The following is a 17,675-nucleotide window of genomic DNA, read 5'->3' as shown; positions in this document are numbered from 1 at the left end:
AGCTAGAAAGAAAACTAACTTAACTAAAATCTCCACACCCAGGTTTAAGCATAATATCTCTTCAGGTAAAGACCATTTCTGGGTTTACCTAAAGAGACTCCGCCAAAGTCTACCAATTCATAGGCCCCTTTTGCCAGCTTTTGCTTAACAACATAAGGACCATGCCACATGGGTACGAATTTTCCAGCGCCTAACTTATCATTTGCTTGATCGTATAGTAAGACTAGGTCTCCTTCCGAAAAATTACGAGGTGTAACATTTCGATCATACTGAGCTTTAATACGTTTGGCATGAGTTTCGATTGCTAGTGCAGCATCACGTCGATTCTCATCTAGCTGGGCCAAGTACAACAAATGTTTTTCCTCTTCGGAAGTGGCTAGAAGTAATTCTATGGCCATTTGCAATGACGGGATTTCGCATTCAATGCGTAACACAGCTTCCAAATCGTAAACTAGTTGGAAAGGAGTGAAACCGGTTGATGTTTTCACTGAGGTTCGATACGCCCAAAGCGCTGAAAATAACATGTTATGCCAATTCGACCTATGAATCTCAATGATTCGTCGGATCATAATGACTAGAACTTTGTTGATGGCTTCAACCAGACCATTAGCCTATGGATAATATGGAGTTGAACTATCATGACGTAGGCCAAGTTGGTTTGTTAGTTCAGTATCATAATATTTCGAAAATGACGCCCATGATCAGTGATAATCGCTTATGGAAAACCGAACCTAGCAATTATATGATTGAAAATGAAAATCGAAGCAGTTTTGCCGTCTACCGAAAATGTAGGCATCACCTCGGCCCACTTGGTAAAATAATCTACCGCAAGGATGATATATGCATCCCCCCCGGCCGAGTGAGGGTTACATGTAATAAAATCGATACCCCATTTTGCAAAAGGACCGATGGCAATTATAGGGTGGAGAGGAGCAGGCATCTTTCGATAAAAAATTTTGCAGTTGTGGCATTTTCGGACCGCGTTAATATAGTCTTTAAACAAATACGGTCAGAAATAGCCAGCGCACAATATCTTTTGGGTTGTGGCAAACGCAGACATATGACCGCCACACGCTCCAAAGTGACAGTCATTTAGAACCCTTTCAGCTTCCTCATGAATTAAACAACGCCGGAAAACAGAGTCCGCCCCACGACGATAAAGAGTATCTCCAATAATTTTGAATTGTTGGGATTGGAATCGTATTTTCTGACGCTGAGATCTTGAAATTTCAGGCTGAAAGGATTGGGTTTGGAGATAAACGATGATATCTCCATACCATGGATCAAGAGTGCTAATTAGAAACAAGGATTCGTCCGCAATGGGCTCTTCCGCCACAGTTTCAGTATCAGCACGCGGGAAGTCACACATCAACTCCGCAAAAACTAAAGATTTCTTTGACTTATATTTTTCAAACTCCAAGTCAAATTCCTGCAGGATAACAATCCATTTGGAATACTTGCCCCCTAGCAATTGTTTGGTCAAAATATAGATCATAGGGTTGCAATTGGAAATTACAGTAGTTTTGCGTAGTAAAATGTAATGACGAAAACGTTGGACAGCTTGAACAGCTGCCAAGGCCAATTTTTCCACATATGAATATTTTAGTTCAGTTGGATTCAAAGTGTGACTAGGGTAATAAATCACATGTTCACTACCGAATTCATCTTCCTGAACTAACACCATTCCGATGGTGGAATGAGAGGTGGCGAGATATAAGAAGTAGTCCTGGTTGTAGTTGGGAGGATGCAATAACGGTGCATGGGTCAACGCGTTTTTTAGTGAATCAAAAGATTTGTCAGCTATCTCATCCCAAAAGAATGGAGTATTCTGTTTCAAAAACCAGGTAAAACCCTTTGTTACCTCGGCGTAGTTAGGAATGAATCGATGTAAAAAGTTTGCTTTCTCTTGCAAACTTTGGAGTTGGCGAAGAGTCGAAGGAGGAGGCAATTTGACAATAGCTTCGACCTTCGAGGGATCGACACGAATGTCGGCTTTCGAAACAACAAATCCCAGTAACCGACCCGTTTCTATACAGAAAACACACTTGTCTGGGTTCAACCTAATTCGATAATGCTTACATCTCATAAAGATTGCTCGTAAATGAATGAGATGATCGGCTCGATGTAATGAATGAGTAGGTAAATCATCGAGATAGGGTTGCACAATGTGCTTGATGTCATGAAACGCGTAAGACATGGCTCTTTGAAAAGTTGCACCGACGCTCTTGAGCCCAAAAGGTAATTTGCAATAAGAAAATGTTCCCCATGGACAAATGAAATCCGTTTTTGGTTGATTAGTAGGTAGAATGTTGATTTGATTTTAACCGGAAAAACCATCCATAAAGGAGAATATTTCGCTGCCAGCACAATCATCAATGATTTGATCGATATAGGGAGTTGGATAATTGTCTTTTGGACAGGCTCGATTAATATCCCTATAATCGATACATATTCTTATTGTTCCTTGCTTTTTATTAACAGGAACAATATTCGATACCCAATCCGTTAAGGGAATTGGATAAATGAAACTTGCTTTAAGTAATTTTTCAACTTCTACTTTAATAGCAACAGCTTTTCGCAGGTGAATCTGATGCAAATATTGCCGGATGGGTTTAGCATCCGGGTAAGTTTTGATTTCATGAACAACAATTGCTGGGTCGATTCTTGGCATTTCCTCATATGTCCAGGCAAACACATCGCAGAATTCTTGAAATAGGGCCTTATATGTTTGAATTTCATCTTCCGTACAAGAGGCACCTATATGAATGTTTTCAACAATTCCAGGCTTAACCGAAATGTCAATAGGAATAGTTCGAGAAATATTTCCCAAATTTAACTCAGAATCAAGATTTTTCAATGGATTCTGAGGTTCCTTGACATAATCAGTTGTAAAAATAGATGAAAAATCATTTTCAAAACGATCAATATCAGGTAAAAACGAAGATCTATGATGAAGACCTTCCCATGGTAAATCATCAACAGACAAGATTTCACAGATCTGCTCATCAGTGTGAACAAGTTCGGAAAACGTTGTTGAATCTGAGTTTGATATTGAAAGTGATTCTTCATGGACCACATTCATTAAGTCAATTTCGGTTGAAGAAGGGTCGGAAAACGACTGTACGACCTGATACGCAATTTCATAGGGACTCAAAGGCATAGCATCACCAAATGAATCCATCTCAGATTCGGAAGGTACGATCCAAGGATCATCATATACAATAGTGTCTAATGAAATCATATGAATGGTTGCAGTAGAAGGCGATATGTTGGGAGGAGGAAAGGAAAAATTTCCCATTAAACCAGAATCTTTAACTAGTCCTACTCCAACATCCTTATAAGGGATAGTTGTTTTGCCGACATGCTGGATACTTTCAGAAGAGGCTGGGTCAGATGAAAAGTAAGTTAGCTGGTCTATAGTTACGATCTTTCCACTATGAGGAAACTTTATGAGCCGAAAGACCGATGAAACAACAACAGTCATGGCGTAAGACCAACTACAACCCAAGAGAAGGTTGTAATCTAGAGGGGCATCAACCACTTCCACATCTAGATTAATAGTTTTGCCTTCAACCCCTATAGGTCAATCCTGTAGAATGCCAAAAGGATGGAACCCACGGCCATCAAAAGCCTTTAAAATCGTTGGGGATTGGTTAATTGTAGGAGAACCAAGCGATCTCCAACACTGGATCGACATAATACACGTTGAAGCTCCCTCATCAATTACAGTCCTATAGCAAGGTCTGTTTTTGACTAACACTGGAATCTGGAAAGCCATTTGATGAGGTAAGCGAGGTGTACTATTTTCTAAATCGAAGATTATAAGGTTCGAGTCCTGAATATCAACAGCTCCTATAGCCGACAATAGCAATTTACGTTGTGCTGGACATGATTGCAGCACCTCCAAAGCCGACATTGCTGAAGGTGAAATAGCTAAATCTTCAACAATGTTATAGTTCTAAGCAGCTCTCGCATGTGGATTGAAAGCTGACTTTCGAAGTATACCCTTGGCGGGCGGTTTGATTACTAAGTCTGGGTTAGGTTTCTCGATCTGTAGTGGATCGGAACCGAGAGTTGAAGTTGATGGGTTCGAATTAGAAGATTCTGCTTCCTTACCACCAACAGGACTTTTACTTCCATAATCTTGCGATCGTGTCATAATCCTAACATGGGACATCATCATTATGGGTTCTTCTGAGGCATTTGAGGAAGAACCTATCATCTTACCGTCTTGACTAGGAAAAGGATCCTTCAAAACAGTAGGTGTTTGAGAACCTTTAACGATTTTCGCAACGTCAACGCGATGAGGGCAGTCTCTTGTAAAATGCTCTTCGTCACAAATGAGACAAGGATAACGAGGTTTGCGTTTCTCATCAGTAGATTTCGTTTTTTCTGGTTTCTCTTTCGAATTTTTATCTGATTTATTTTTCTTCTTCCCCTTCTTCTTACCGCCGGATTTTGATTTGGCCGTAGATGAATCTACAACATGAATATCGGCAGAAATTTCTGCGGAAGAATCTCCTGTCGGGGAATCTGGTAAAATTATGATAGGAGAAGAATTCTTGGAAGATTTCTTCTTACTTTTGGTATTAGCTTTTCCAATGATACCATCAGCGGCATGAGACCCTGAAGGATCTGTAGTTATTTGATTTTGTTTAGGAAGGTCGGGGATTTTCTCGTGTAAGGTACCCGACTGCGTATAAACGAGGTCAAGGTACTGAGCTTGAGCAATTACTTGCTCTTCAGTAACGACTCCTGCCTTAGCTACATCCTCAGTGATTTTAGGTAATAATGATTTGACAAACCATTCTGCTAAGATATGATCCGAAATAAAAACTTTCACTAAACGCCGTCGACATCTCCATTCATGAATGTGATCTGAAATGTAAGTGGACGTAGACTGTTTTAATGAAGTCAATAATTCCGTGCCATTGTCATATCTGACTGACAACTGAAAATGAGTTAAAAATGAAGTAGCTAGCTGACTAAAGTTATAAAAGTAGGCTCGCGGTAACTCAATGTACCACTTGGCCGCAAGACCAATTAGAGTGCGTTGAAAAAGATGTAAATGAATCGAATCATCTGAAATGGAGTTAGATGCACACCAGAGGTGATAAGTCATCACATGGTTTGACGGATCCTCTCTTGATTTTCCTTCAAACTTTGAGATGTCACATTGAGTCTGTTTCATGTAAGAAGGACCCTTCTTGGGCATGTTACATTTTATATGAGTCATTTAATATGTATGAAAATCCCTCCAAGATAAGCACAAGAACTTTCCTTGATGTTGGCTACAAGATAGAATTAATTATCTCCTCTAACAGACATGTCGGATCACCCTCTTCATATCGTCTAATTTGAGGGGGAAACCACTATATATAGGTAGCTTGGCTTTAGTTCATATCATCGAAAATTTCATAGAAGTACAAGTCTCCAGTTTAAAGTGTGAAAGGGTGAAAAGAAGAGCCTCCCAACTAGCGAAGTAACAAAAGAGAAGAGTGGAGTTCTTAAAGGTGTTTTGGGACTGGTTTAAGGATAAAAAAACTTTTATACATGAAGTTTGTTGCAACAGTAAAGGAGAAGTCTATTGCAGTAGTGAAGGAGAATTTTGTTACAATAGTGAAGGCCGAAGGTAAGTCTGTTGCAGTGGAAGCTAAGGAGAAGTGCAGTCCTCCTAAGAAGCTGAAGTGGAAGAAGGGCTAGTCAAGAAGGCCAAAGGTCTAAAGCAGAAGGAAGACAAGGTTGAAGAAGAAGCCAAGCATATAGAAGAAGTTGAAGATTGACTATCATTGAATAAGGATCTTTTTTTCTTGGTCTTGGAGTGGAAAATAGGTCAGGGGTCTTGGTCTTGGTATTCATCATTGGAATCTCTACAAGAATAAGAATTTGTTCGGGTTTTCCTCTCAAAGAGTGAGAGGTTTTAACCCTGGATGATACCCTATATTCGGTGTCTCTTGTCTCTTTATGGTTTATGAATTGGTAGTTGTTTGATGAGAAAAAGCACTAATAACCTAATCTAAAGAAGTAAAAAGCACTCGCAATTAGTTACTAATAGAAGAGAAATCACTTAATTTCTATGCCTTAGATTTCTCAACATTAGAGGCATCCCCAGTGCACTCTCTTGCATTAGTTATATCTATATATCACAAGAACATATGTTGGACACACTCCCATTGCATAGCACACTTTTTTATTGTAGTCGACACTTATGTCAAAAAGACTTGTGCCCTAATTGTCACACTTGGAGGATAGTGTCATTTTGTTTTCATCTTAGTGTATGCACGTTGTTTTTAGAATATGTGTATATTCCTATCATGAATTTGATTGTGTACGTGTGTGTGATCATGTTTAGGACTTGTTTGTATGCTCTTACTCTCTCTATCTCATCCCATTGATCTCACACTTAGTCAATTTTGGGATTCTTCCTTGTACTCACATCATGCACAAGCTATGAACACTTCAGCCAAGTGATGAGCACATTGCACACTTCTAAGTATCATTTGTGAGATTCTTACCTCCTAAACTTGCACCCTGTGCCCATATTGAGGTCATATCCCTTCACAAGTGCATAACACATCTCCATAGCATAGTCACCCAGCCTCTTGCTGCTTGCACCTGCAATTTGTACCAAGCCTTAACAACCATGCCTTATGGAGCACATTGTGCATTCCCAGTGGACGGTAAGGTCACCTCTTTGCCCTTGAAGTTGCAACCTGCACACAACCTAGAGACTCCTCAGTTATAGTGCATTGCGCATCCTCAGTTTTCAATCCTTTAGCCAATATCTCCAAGATATGTACTTTACGCCCAAGCTTGTCCCTCCTTCTTGCCCAAGCACAATGTGCACTTCCAGTGCCTAGACCTCCACCTCTTGCCTCTTGAACTTGTGCCCTACGCCAAAGGAAGCCTCTCTCTCAGTCCTAATGCGTTGTCTGTTAAAAATAGCAACAAGAAAATACTAATTTAATTTTTCCTTGAATTAAATTAGGAATTAAATTGTAATTATATTCTCATAGCAACTTGTAATAGTTAACTAAGTTAATTTGACTTAGTTGGCTCAGTAAATTCGAGTTGGGAGTCTATCTAGAGTCATGTAGAGTGATACCCAAATTTTAGGGGCCCAAGTTGAGTTCTTTTTAAGTTATAATTATTTAATTCAGTTTAATTGAGTTAAATTCAATTAAACTAGTTCTAACTGTTGGAGGAACTAGTGAGTGGTCAAGTGAATTAAATTGGATTTAATTCACATGCAGTGATCAATCAGATAACTAATAATTCACTCATAAATAACTCATGCATGTTAGTTCAAAGGAAGACCCAGTTGAGATTAGAGTTCAAGGACAGTGTACTATCAGTTGTAAAATCATCTAAATTAAACCGATGGTGCATGCAATCAGAGGAAGGCCTATGGATGGATTGCATAGTTATGAGTGAGGAATTTCCAAATTAAATATGGGCTAATTCCCAAGGGAACAACGCAATGAAGTAGGAGCTTGGCAGACAATAGTTTTGGCTAAGTACTGGCTTGAGCTGATTTGTGAAGCAACGAGATAGATTGTACTTGTGTAGAGGTTGTTCAGGTTGAACAAGAATTGTATTTTCTTCTCAGATCTTCTGGTTAAGGCAATATACAGATAGCATGGGTTTTTAGCTGTGGCTTTCCCTAGAAAATTTATGTGTTATGTGTGATTGAAATTCTTCCTTTTTTTGCTTCATGATTTCATCGATCAATTTTTGTTTCCACTGATGAGTAGAGTACATTCAAGTTGATTGTTTTAACATATCACAATCTTCAGCTTGAATCCATGATAAAAATCTACATTGTCCCATCACAATCAGCATCTTGCATAAGAAAACAAGGTGAATAGGTGATTTTGGGACTGATATTGTCTTACCATGAGTGAATTTCATTTGCACGTACTATCATCTTAACATGGCAGATGATGTTCAAAGAGGTCATGAAGGAGAGGTTTTAAAAAGAAACTTGTGGAGATGAGATACAAAGATACCATCATGGAGGAGATAAATTAATTATGAACTATGATTGATAGATGGAAACCCAAAATGACTTGGAAGGATCTAATACTATATCTCGATCCTTTGGAGGTTGAAGATGAAGTACATTCCATATCTATCATGAAGAGTTGAAGACATAGCAACAAAGAAAAGAACCTAACATCAACACATTACAATGAAGTCTCATGTCACAGTCGCCAAATTGTAGCTTCTCAAAATGTGAACGCAAGAGTGTTATTTTGTTCCCCATGTATCCTTGCCACATTTTTGGTGGAATGTAATCTTGTAATTTCCAAAATTAGAAAATGTAAAATGTGTGGAAACCCAAGGGTCAAACATGGAATGTGAAGAGTCACTAGGAAGTCCAAGAGTCATGTAGGAGCTCAACAGTCATGAGAAAGTTCAAGAGTCACGAGGGAGGTGAAAGGTCACCTCATTGGTTATAAATAAGCCCTCATAACTCGAGCAAGAGACTTTTAGTTGGTTTCTCAAGCTTAGCATAGGAGAGAGAGATCATTCTTTGGAGGAGCAAGTGGTGTCTTCATGTTCCACTATCAATATAAAGAACTTATCAATGGAATAGATGTATAGTGGAATATTTGATTTATAACCCACATTGAATTTTCTTTTGTTATTAAAATATATTATTTTCAATATTATATGTCAATTGAACATAGAATGAATTAAACATCATATAATATCAATAATATTATTTTTACATGCTATCCCTTAGCTCCATATTAAGTAAAGAAGGAATTGCATGTCTCCCTTATACTTTTCACTTTCAATTACTTTGTGTATGTGTATAAAGTTCATGTAAAATTAAGGTGGAAATTGAAGAATATTTATTTCTTTTATTGTTATTATTTTTTAATTTGTTAATATAAGGATTATTTTATTATTTTTAAATGTAACATTACGCGACAAAATCTCTCTCATACTGAGTTATAGAGTACCTCTCAACACAATGAAAATGATATTAATTCATATTATAATAATGTTTAATAATACATGATAATAAATTAGAGGTGGGAGTGAGAAGGGTTATTCCCAACTTGGATGCAAAAATTGAAATTGAGTATAGTTGGAGGCTAGGAAATTACGAAAATAATGTGGTAGACGGATATGGATTATTGCAAGGGCTAATTTTGGCCAAAGAAGCAAACATCAAAGATATGGTGGTGCTACGAGCTTCACAACGAGTTATCCATTACCTTGTTCATGGATCTTTGTCTAAAGATTGCAAGTTGTGAAGCATTATTGATGGAATCAAGAATCTGAAAAGAATAAATAATTCTGCTTCAGATGATCTCACCAATAAAGGTGTTAAATTGGATGCAAGAGTCCTAATTAGAAATGGTATTCCTTCCCTTGCAAATATTCCTTACTAGTGGGTCTAACATGTAGTATAAATTTGGTTTGTATCTACATGTTTTTTGGAGAATATACATCTCCAAAGAGATTGTATCCCCTAGGATAGTAAAACAGCTAATAGATATTGATGAAAAAGACCATTGTGAAGTATACCTCGAAGGGTTTTCATTGTACTCACTTGCAATACAAGCAGTGATCCAAGAACGAATCTTGATTTAATACATAATTCTCATCATTTTATAAAAAAAAGTACTACATAATAATAAATAAATATAAAACAAAAGATATATAAAATAAATGTATTTATATTTATATATGAAAAAATATATATGTGTGTGTGTGTGTATGTGTTAAATTATGCAACTATAGTCAAATTCCACTTTGGACAGCTTATTTGATAGAGATGATGATTGCATTGAATTCCTCTTTTTGAGAGGACCAAAATCGACCTAAAGATCATCAAATTTGGACAAGGGAGACTTTACTTATGAAGAAAATCCCACATATGCACATTTGGACAGATTGGCCCTCAGGCAAATTGGACACCTATGAAGTATATAAGTGCAAGTGACCTCAGACGCATTTGGACATCACGAAGCATCTTCTTCTCTTCTTGGCTCACACATTTCTCAGGCAAGGACGGCAATATAAGTTCGTAAAAGTTTTAAATTACAAGGTCTAAGGCTCGCCTCTATTTTAAGGTTTTGGGATTACATTGGCAGGCACGTCACAGGGAAAATTTGACCACAATCGTTGGCTTGCACGCATCAAGAGTGTGAATGGAAGCCTCCAATCGCTCGCACATCTCCTCATGCATGCGACCGAGAAGTTTGATTGAAATTGATCGTTGACCGAAGTTGACCACAATTGACTACAAACAAGAAAAGTTATCGCTGATATATTTTGATGTTGGAAATTTATTTTTGAATGTTGTGAGTTGTTTTGTTGATGATATTGTATTGGGTTCATTTTACTTTTTATTGAACATTTTATGAAAATTTAATAGAAGAATTTCAAATGGTTTTCCCCCTTGTGGGGTTTTTCCCTAGTCTTTGACCAAACCTAGTGTCTCTTGTTGATGTGTTGATTGTCTCTTTTGTCATTGCATTTATTGTTCTACCTTCACTCACTGTTGATGAATGAAAACACTAATTGTAATTGGAAAGATTGCTAATGAAGCATTGATTTGGTCTAAATTAATTGATTTGGCATAAAACAATATGAAAACTTAACATGGTATCAAAGCTAAGGTGAAGGACAAGCCCAAAAGGAGATAAGAATTGAAGCAATCATATTTGGCTAAGTTGAAAGACCCAATCTAGTCAAGTTAAGATGTCTTCCTTTTTCAAGGAAAATGAGAAGTTGGTTGACTCATCCAATTTTGTTGCATGGAAAGCCAGGTTGGAAATCATAGTTGATAACAATGATCTTTTGGACTACACTCAAGGAAAAGTGCCTGAGCCTCCAGAGAATGCTTCCGCTATTGTCAAGAAAAAGCACAAGAAAGGGGAGTTAAAAGCAAAACAAATAATAGTTGATGGTTTACAAGATAATTTACTTGCATATGTTGGAAATTTGAGGATGTCTGAAGACTGTTAAGATTTTCTGTTTTATTAAATTTGGGAAAAATCTCATGTATGTGACAACAATAGGATTAGTTGCTATTTTAGCTCCAGTATTTTTTGAGGAGGAGTTAACGCATCCTATATTTGTTGTGAGGGAATTTATGATTCAGTTTTATGCTCCAGCTATATAGAAATGTAATCCTGTAGAGGATTGGGAGTGTGTGTAAAGTGTGTAGAGAAAATAGGGAGAGCTGAGAGTATGTGTGAAGAATTAGATTTGTTGTAATCTCCTTTGAATAATAAGATTGTCGATGCCTCTGTTCTGGTGGACGTAGCCCAGATTGGTTGGGTGAACCACGTTAAATCTGTGTGTTATGGTTTTGTGTTTTTTTAATGTGTTGTGTATGTTTTGTTTAGTTTATTTCCGCTGCGCATTGTTTAGTCTAACAAGTGGTATCAGAGCGGCGCAGCGGAAGCGTGGAAGGCCCATAACCTACAGGACTCTGGTTGTGGAGCTGGTGCGTGTGACAGAGCTGCTGAAGGTGGAGTTCTGGCGGTTGGCGCAGTTCCGACAGAGACAATCGCGCCAATTTCTGACAGTGAACGGGTTGGCGCGGTTGATTTTGGAACAGAAGCGCCAATTGGCACGGATTGAGTCTAATACTCGTGCCAGAGCTCTAATATCCTGATTGGCACGGAATCGACGGGATTAAGAGCGCCAATTTTTAGTCACTAAAACGGATTTTTCTCTGGCGCGGATCATCTGTTGTCAAAGGAGCGCCAGGCAGTGGATTGTGTTTTAGGCGCAGGTTTTTCGCTGTCAAGGAGCGCCCGACATTTTTTTTTTTCCCTCTGGTAAACCTGCAATTTTGGTTTTTTCTTTTCAAATTGTCGATACACAGTATGATAGAGGCATTTTTAATTTGGTATTGGAGATTGTTTGTTTGATACAACATGGCAAAAACTCAAAGTGCTCGTTTTGAGATCGAGAAGTTCAATGGCAAAAATAACTTCGAAATCTGGAAAGTGAAGATGCATGATCTGCTTGTGCAACAAGGTGTGGCGAAGGCGCTGTTGGGAAGATCCAAACAGCCTTACCCCATGACAGATGATGAATGGAATGAATTGGATGGAAGAGCTCTGAGCGGTATTCGACTGTGTTTGGCGGATGATGTTTTGTTTAACATCGTGTCAGAGAAAACTGCTGCTGGTTTGTGGACAAAGCTTGAGAAGCTGTACATGACAAAATCCTTGACCAATAGGATTCTTCTGAAGCGACAATTGTACAGTCTGCGCATGAAGGAAGGTACAGCTATTACTGATCATTTGAATGTCTTTAATACTCTCATGGTGCAATTAGAAAGTATAGAAGTAAAATTTGAATCAGAAGATAAAGTTATAACTTTATTGTGCTCGTTGCCCGAGTCATGGGATCATTTTGTTACTTCTATAAGTCTAAGTATATCAGAAACCCTTGAATTTGATGATGTTGTTGGAGCTTTGTTGTCCGAAGAGACAAGGAAGAGGTCAAATTCAGAAACCTCTACATCAGAAGCAATGATGGCTAGAGGTCGTTCTAGAGAAAGACGCTCCAGTAAGCACAGCGACTCGCGTTCAAAATCGAAAGGGAAGAAGAGTAAGGTAAAGTGCTGGTTTTGTGGAAGAGACAGCAAGCATCCAAAGAAGACTCTTCACCAGCGAAGCAAGAAGCAAACACGACAAATACAGGTTCGGCATCTAAGACAGGTATGAGTGATGAAGTGTTACCAGTTGATTTGTCTAGTCATGATCAACATTGGTTGTTAGATTCTGGTGCATCAAATCACATGTGTATTCATAGGGAATGGTTTAAAACTTATAAACCAATCAATGATGGAGTAGTTTACATGGGAATGATGTCACATGCAACATTGTGGGAATTGGAACTATTCAGCTTAAAATGTTTGATGGGACAAATAAAATTTTAACTGATGTAAGACATGTACCTAAACTAAGGAAAAATCTCATTTAATTAGGTGTACTGGACACAAATGGATATAAAACCTTTATTCAAGGTGGAGTAATGAAAATTTATAAAGGAATTTTACTAGTAATGAAAGCAAAGAAGGTTGGAAATCTTTTTCAGTTAGAAGGAAGAACAGAGTCAAATTATGTTTCTATAGTGTCTGAAAATGATAGTAATTCTATTCGTTTATGGCATCAAAGGTTGGGCCATATAAGCGAAAGAGGATTAAAGATTTTATCAGATTGCAAGTTACTTCCTAGTCTAAAGTCTGTTAAGTTAGATTTCTGCAAACATTGTCTGTTTGGGAAACAAAGCAAGCAGAAGTTTCAAACTGGAAAAGATACTAGTAAGGGAATCCTTGATTATATCCATTTTGATGTTTGGGGTCCGTCTCCTACAACCTCATATGGAGGTTCGTCATATTTTGTATCTTTTATTGATGATTTATCTAGAAAAGTGTGGGTCTACATGTTAAAGAAGAAGTCTGATGTGTTTACAATTTTCAAATAGTTTAGAGTATTAGTTGAAAACATCACTGGAAGAACTATTAAATGTTTAAGAACTAACAATGGTGGTGAGTTTACTTCAAAGGAATTTGATAATTATTGCAAGGAAGCTGGGATCGAGAGACATAAAACCACTGTGTATACTCCTCAGCGAAATGGAGTTGCTGAAGGCATGAACATGACTCTTTTAGAGAGAGCAAGAAGTATGCTGAGTAACGCCAATTTGCAGAAGGAATTGTGGACAGAAGCGGTAGCTACAACTTGCTATTTGATAAATCGATCACCATCAACTGCAATAGGATGCAAAATTCCTCAAGCGGTATGAAAAGGTCATCCTTGTGATTACTCTAAACTGAAAGTTTTTGGTTGTGATGCATATGCTCTAGTTCCAAAACATCAGCGTTCTAAATTAGATCCTAAATCAAAACGATATATCTTTGTTGGATATGGTGATGGGACTAAGGGATACAGATTGTGGGATCCTACTACTCACAAGATCATCATTAACAAAGATGTTAAATTTAATGAATCCTCATTTGAAAGTTCAGATGTAAATGATAAAGTGAAACAGGATAATGTATCTAAGCTTCAACACATTCAATTTGAAACCAGTCCAAATATTGATGATGATCAAGATGAACATGGTTCAGATGTAAGTCATGAACAAGTTTCAGATGCAGGTCATGAACAAGTTTCAGATGTAGATCATGAACATGATTCAGATGCTGATCATGAAGAAGTTCCTACAGATACTAATCAGCCAATTGTGGAAGTTCCAGAAACATATTTAAGGAGGTCCACGAGAATTAAACGTCCACCTAGAAGGTATGATGATTATGTTACTTCAGTTGCTTTAACCGCTAACGATGATGAACCTTTGTGTTATCAGGAAGCTGTAGAAGGATCAAAAAGTGAGAAGTGGAAAGAAGCTATGAAGGACGAGATGATGGCATTACACAAAAATGACACATGGGATCTGGTAGAACTTCCTAAAGACAGAAAAACTGTGGGATGTAAATGGGTGTACAAATTGAAAGGGGTGTTGATGATTCAAAGGACAGGTACAAAGCAAGGCTGGTCGCAAAAGGTTTTTCTCAGAAAGTAGGCATTGATTTTCATGAGATATTTTCACCAGTTGTGAAAATTGTTTCAATTAGACTTGTATTAGCATTAGTTGCTTTACTTGATTTAGAATTACAGCAACTAGATGTTAAAACTCCATTTTTACATGGAGATTTAGATGAGGAGATTTACATGGAACAACCGGGAGGGTTTGTTCAAGATCACAACAAGAAATTTGTCTGCAGGCTCAAGAAATCATTGTATGGTCTGAAGCAGTCGCCTCGACAATGGTACAAGAAGTTTGATTCTTTCATGTTGAGTCAAAATTATATAAGAAGTGAATATGATCATTGTGTTTACTTTAAGAAATTAAGTAATGGCATGTTCATTATCTTAGTGTTGTACGTTGACGATATGCTTTTAGCAAGCAAAAGCATAACAGAGATCAACAAGTTAAAGGCTCAGATGGCTAGGACATTTGATATGAAAGATCTAGAAGCAGCAAGACAAATTTTGGGCATGCAGATTTTCAAAGACAGGAGCAATGGTAAGTTGTGGCTATCACAACAGAAGTATATTGAGAAAATACTTTCGAGGTTTGGTATGAACAATGTGAAGCCTGTTTCAGTCCCTTTAGCTTCCCATTTTAAGCTTTCTTCAAGTTTATGTCCTAGTACAAATGAAGAAAAGGAATATATGTCTCGAATTCCATATGCCAATGTAGTAGGTTGTTTAATGTATGCGATGGTTTGTACACGACCAAATATTTCACATGCAATTGGGGTTGTCAGCAGGTATATGGAAAATCCAGGAAAAGAACACTGGTCAGCAGTGAAATTGGTGCTTCGGTATTTGAGAGGCACAAGTGATTATTGTATCACTTATAACATAAGTAGTGAATTTGTTTGCGGTTATGTTGATTCTGATTTTGCAGGTGATTTGGATAAGAGAAGGTCAACTTCAGGATATGTCTTTACTCTTGCAGGGGGAGCTATTAGCTGGATGTCAAAGCTACAGAATATTGTTGCTTTATCCACTACTGAAGCAGAATACATAGCTGCTTCACATGCTTGCAAAGAAGCGGTTTGGTTGAAAGGTTTGATTGGTGAGTTTGGTAGGTTGCAGGACAACATCAAGTTATTTTGTGACAGTCAAAGTGCAATTCATTTGGCTAAGAATCCAGCCTATCATAGTAAATCAAAGCATATACCTATCAAGTACCATTTTGTAAGACAGGTTATCACTGAAAGGGGTGTTTCTCTTGAAAAGGTGCATCCAGCCTATCATAGTAAATCAAAGCATATACCTATCAAGTACCATTTTGTAAGACAGGTTATCACTGAAAGGGGTGTTTCTCTTGAAAAGGTGCATACGAAGGAAAACCGTGCAGACATGTTCACGAAACCAGTTTTGTTAGAGAAGTTGCGTTGGTGTCTAGCTTCTCTTGGCTTGCAGAAAAGATAAAAATAATAAATGAACAGGGTATCAGGCTAATTGTTGTCAAGGTGGAGATTGTTGAGATTTTCTGTTTTATTAAATTTGGGAAAAATCTCATGTATGTGACAACAATAGGATTAGTTGCTATATTAGCTCCAGTATTTTTTGAGGAGGAGTTAATGCATCCTATATTTGTTGTGAGGGAATTTATGATTCAGTTTTATGCTCCAGCTATATAGAAATGTAATCCCGTAGAGGATTGGGAGTGTGTGTAAAGTGTGTAGAGAAAATAGGGAGAGCTGAGAGTATGTGTGAAGAATTAGATTTGTTGTAATCTCCTTTGAATAATAAGATTGCCGATGCCTCTGTTCTGGTGGACGTAGCCTAGATTGGTTGGGTGAACCACGTTAAAACTGTGTGTTATGGTTTTGTGTTTTTTTTTAATGTGTTGTGTATGTTTTGTTTAGTTTATTTCTGTTGCGCATTGTTTAGTCTAACAAAGACATGTATGATAAGATAGCTAGCATGTATGAAGTCAACAATTTGAATGAAATCATCTCCTTGAAAGATCAACTCAAAGACACTAAGATGAACAAAGGAGAATTCATGCAATCCTACATAATGAGGATATCTCGTCTTAGAGATCAATTGCAAAGAGTTGGGGAATATGTGCCTAACAAGGAATTGGTGATTGACTCTAAGAGGTTTCCCTCCTATTTGGAAAACCTTTATTACTACTATAAGCAACAACAATGTCCTCCCATCATTCGATTAAATTGTTGGAAAGCTCACTTAAGAATAATTAAGGTTGATATCAAGAGGAAGGATTCAAAAGTCAAATATGGACCCTTCATCAAATGGACAAAAAGTATTATGTTGTTGATGATATTGTATTGGACTCATTGTACTCTATTGAACATTTTATGACAATCTAATAGAAGAAGAATTTCAATCAACACATAGCAAAGTTTTAACTTTTTGTCATAATAATCAAGGCCATGTACCATTTTTATTACAACCAAAGGTGTGTTTGTTTTGGAATAAGATTTCTAGAATTTTGTTTTTAAATAATAATTAACAAAAAGAAAATTAACAAAAAAAAATATGTTATTTATCGTATTCACATATAAAGGTATCATATTAAATTCTAACCTTAATCTTGATAATTAATCCATTTTTCTTTAATTATTTTATTTCAGTTATTTTAACAATACATATGGGCTTCATATCTATTACTATAAAATAATAAGATTAAAAAAATAAAATTAAAAATAAGATTAAAATGAAAAAGAACCATTACTATAAATAAATAGAATTAAAAAAATACAAATAACATACGATTTAACTTGATACTAGATCTATAATATATGGCTAGATGTATAATATATGTCTACAATAGTTATATATAGTATTTACAAATTATAAAAAATAAAAATGTTAAAAGTGAAAACAAAATATTTCCGATTAAGTTTAGCGATTTAGTGAAGTGAAGTACAGTAATGTGGTTCAAAGCAGCTCATATTAAATGCGCTAAGTTTTAAAGAACCCACATATTCATGCTGCAATTTCCCATGGAAAGCTGTAAGGATTCGTTTTCTCCCACAGCTAATATCAGCCAAATAAATGAACTTTTGTTAATAATATGTTAATCATTACAGAGTAAAACAAAACAAAAAAAACTCAGTTTTCATGAAGATCTTCTTATGCACA

The sequence above is a fragment of the Pinus tabuliformis genome, chromosome 2_2 (genome assembly GCF_031772625.1).
Source record: "Pinus tabuliformis cultivar Carrire ecotype Pingquan chromosome 2_2, CPIR1, whole genome shotgun sequence".
Taxonomy (NCBI): Eukaryota; Viridiplantae; Streptophyta; class Pinopsida; order Pinales; family Pinaceae; genus Pinus; species Pinus tabuliformis.
The sequence above is the reverse complement of the archived record's forward strand: the minus strand, read 5'-3'. Positions refer to the sequence as shown.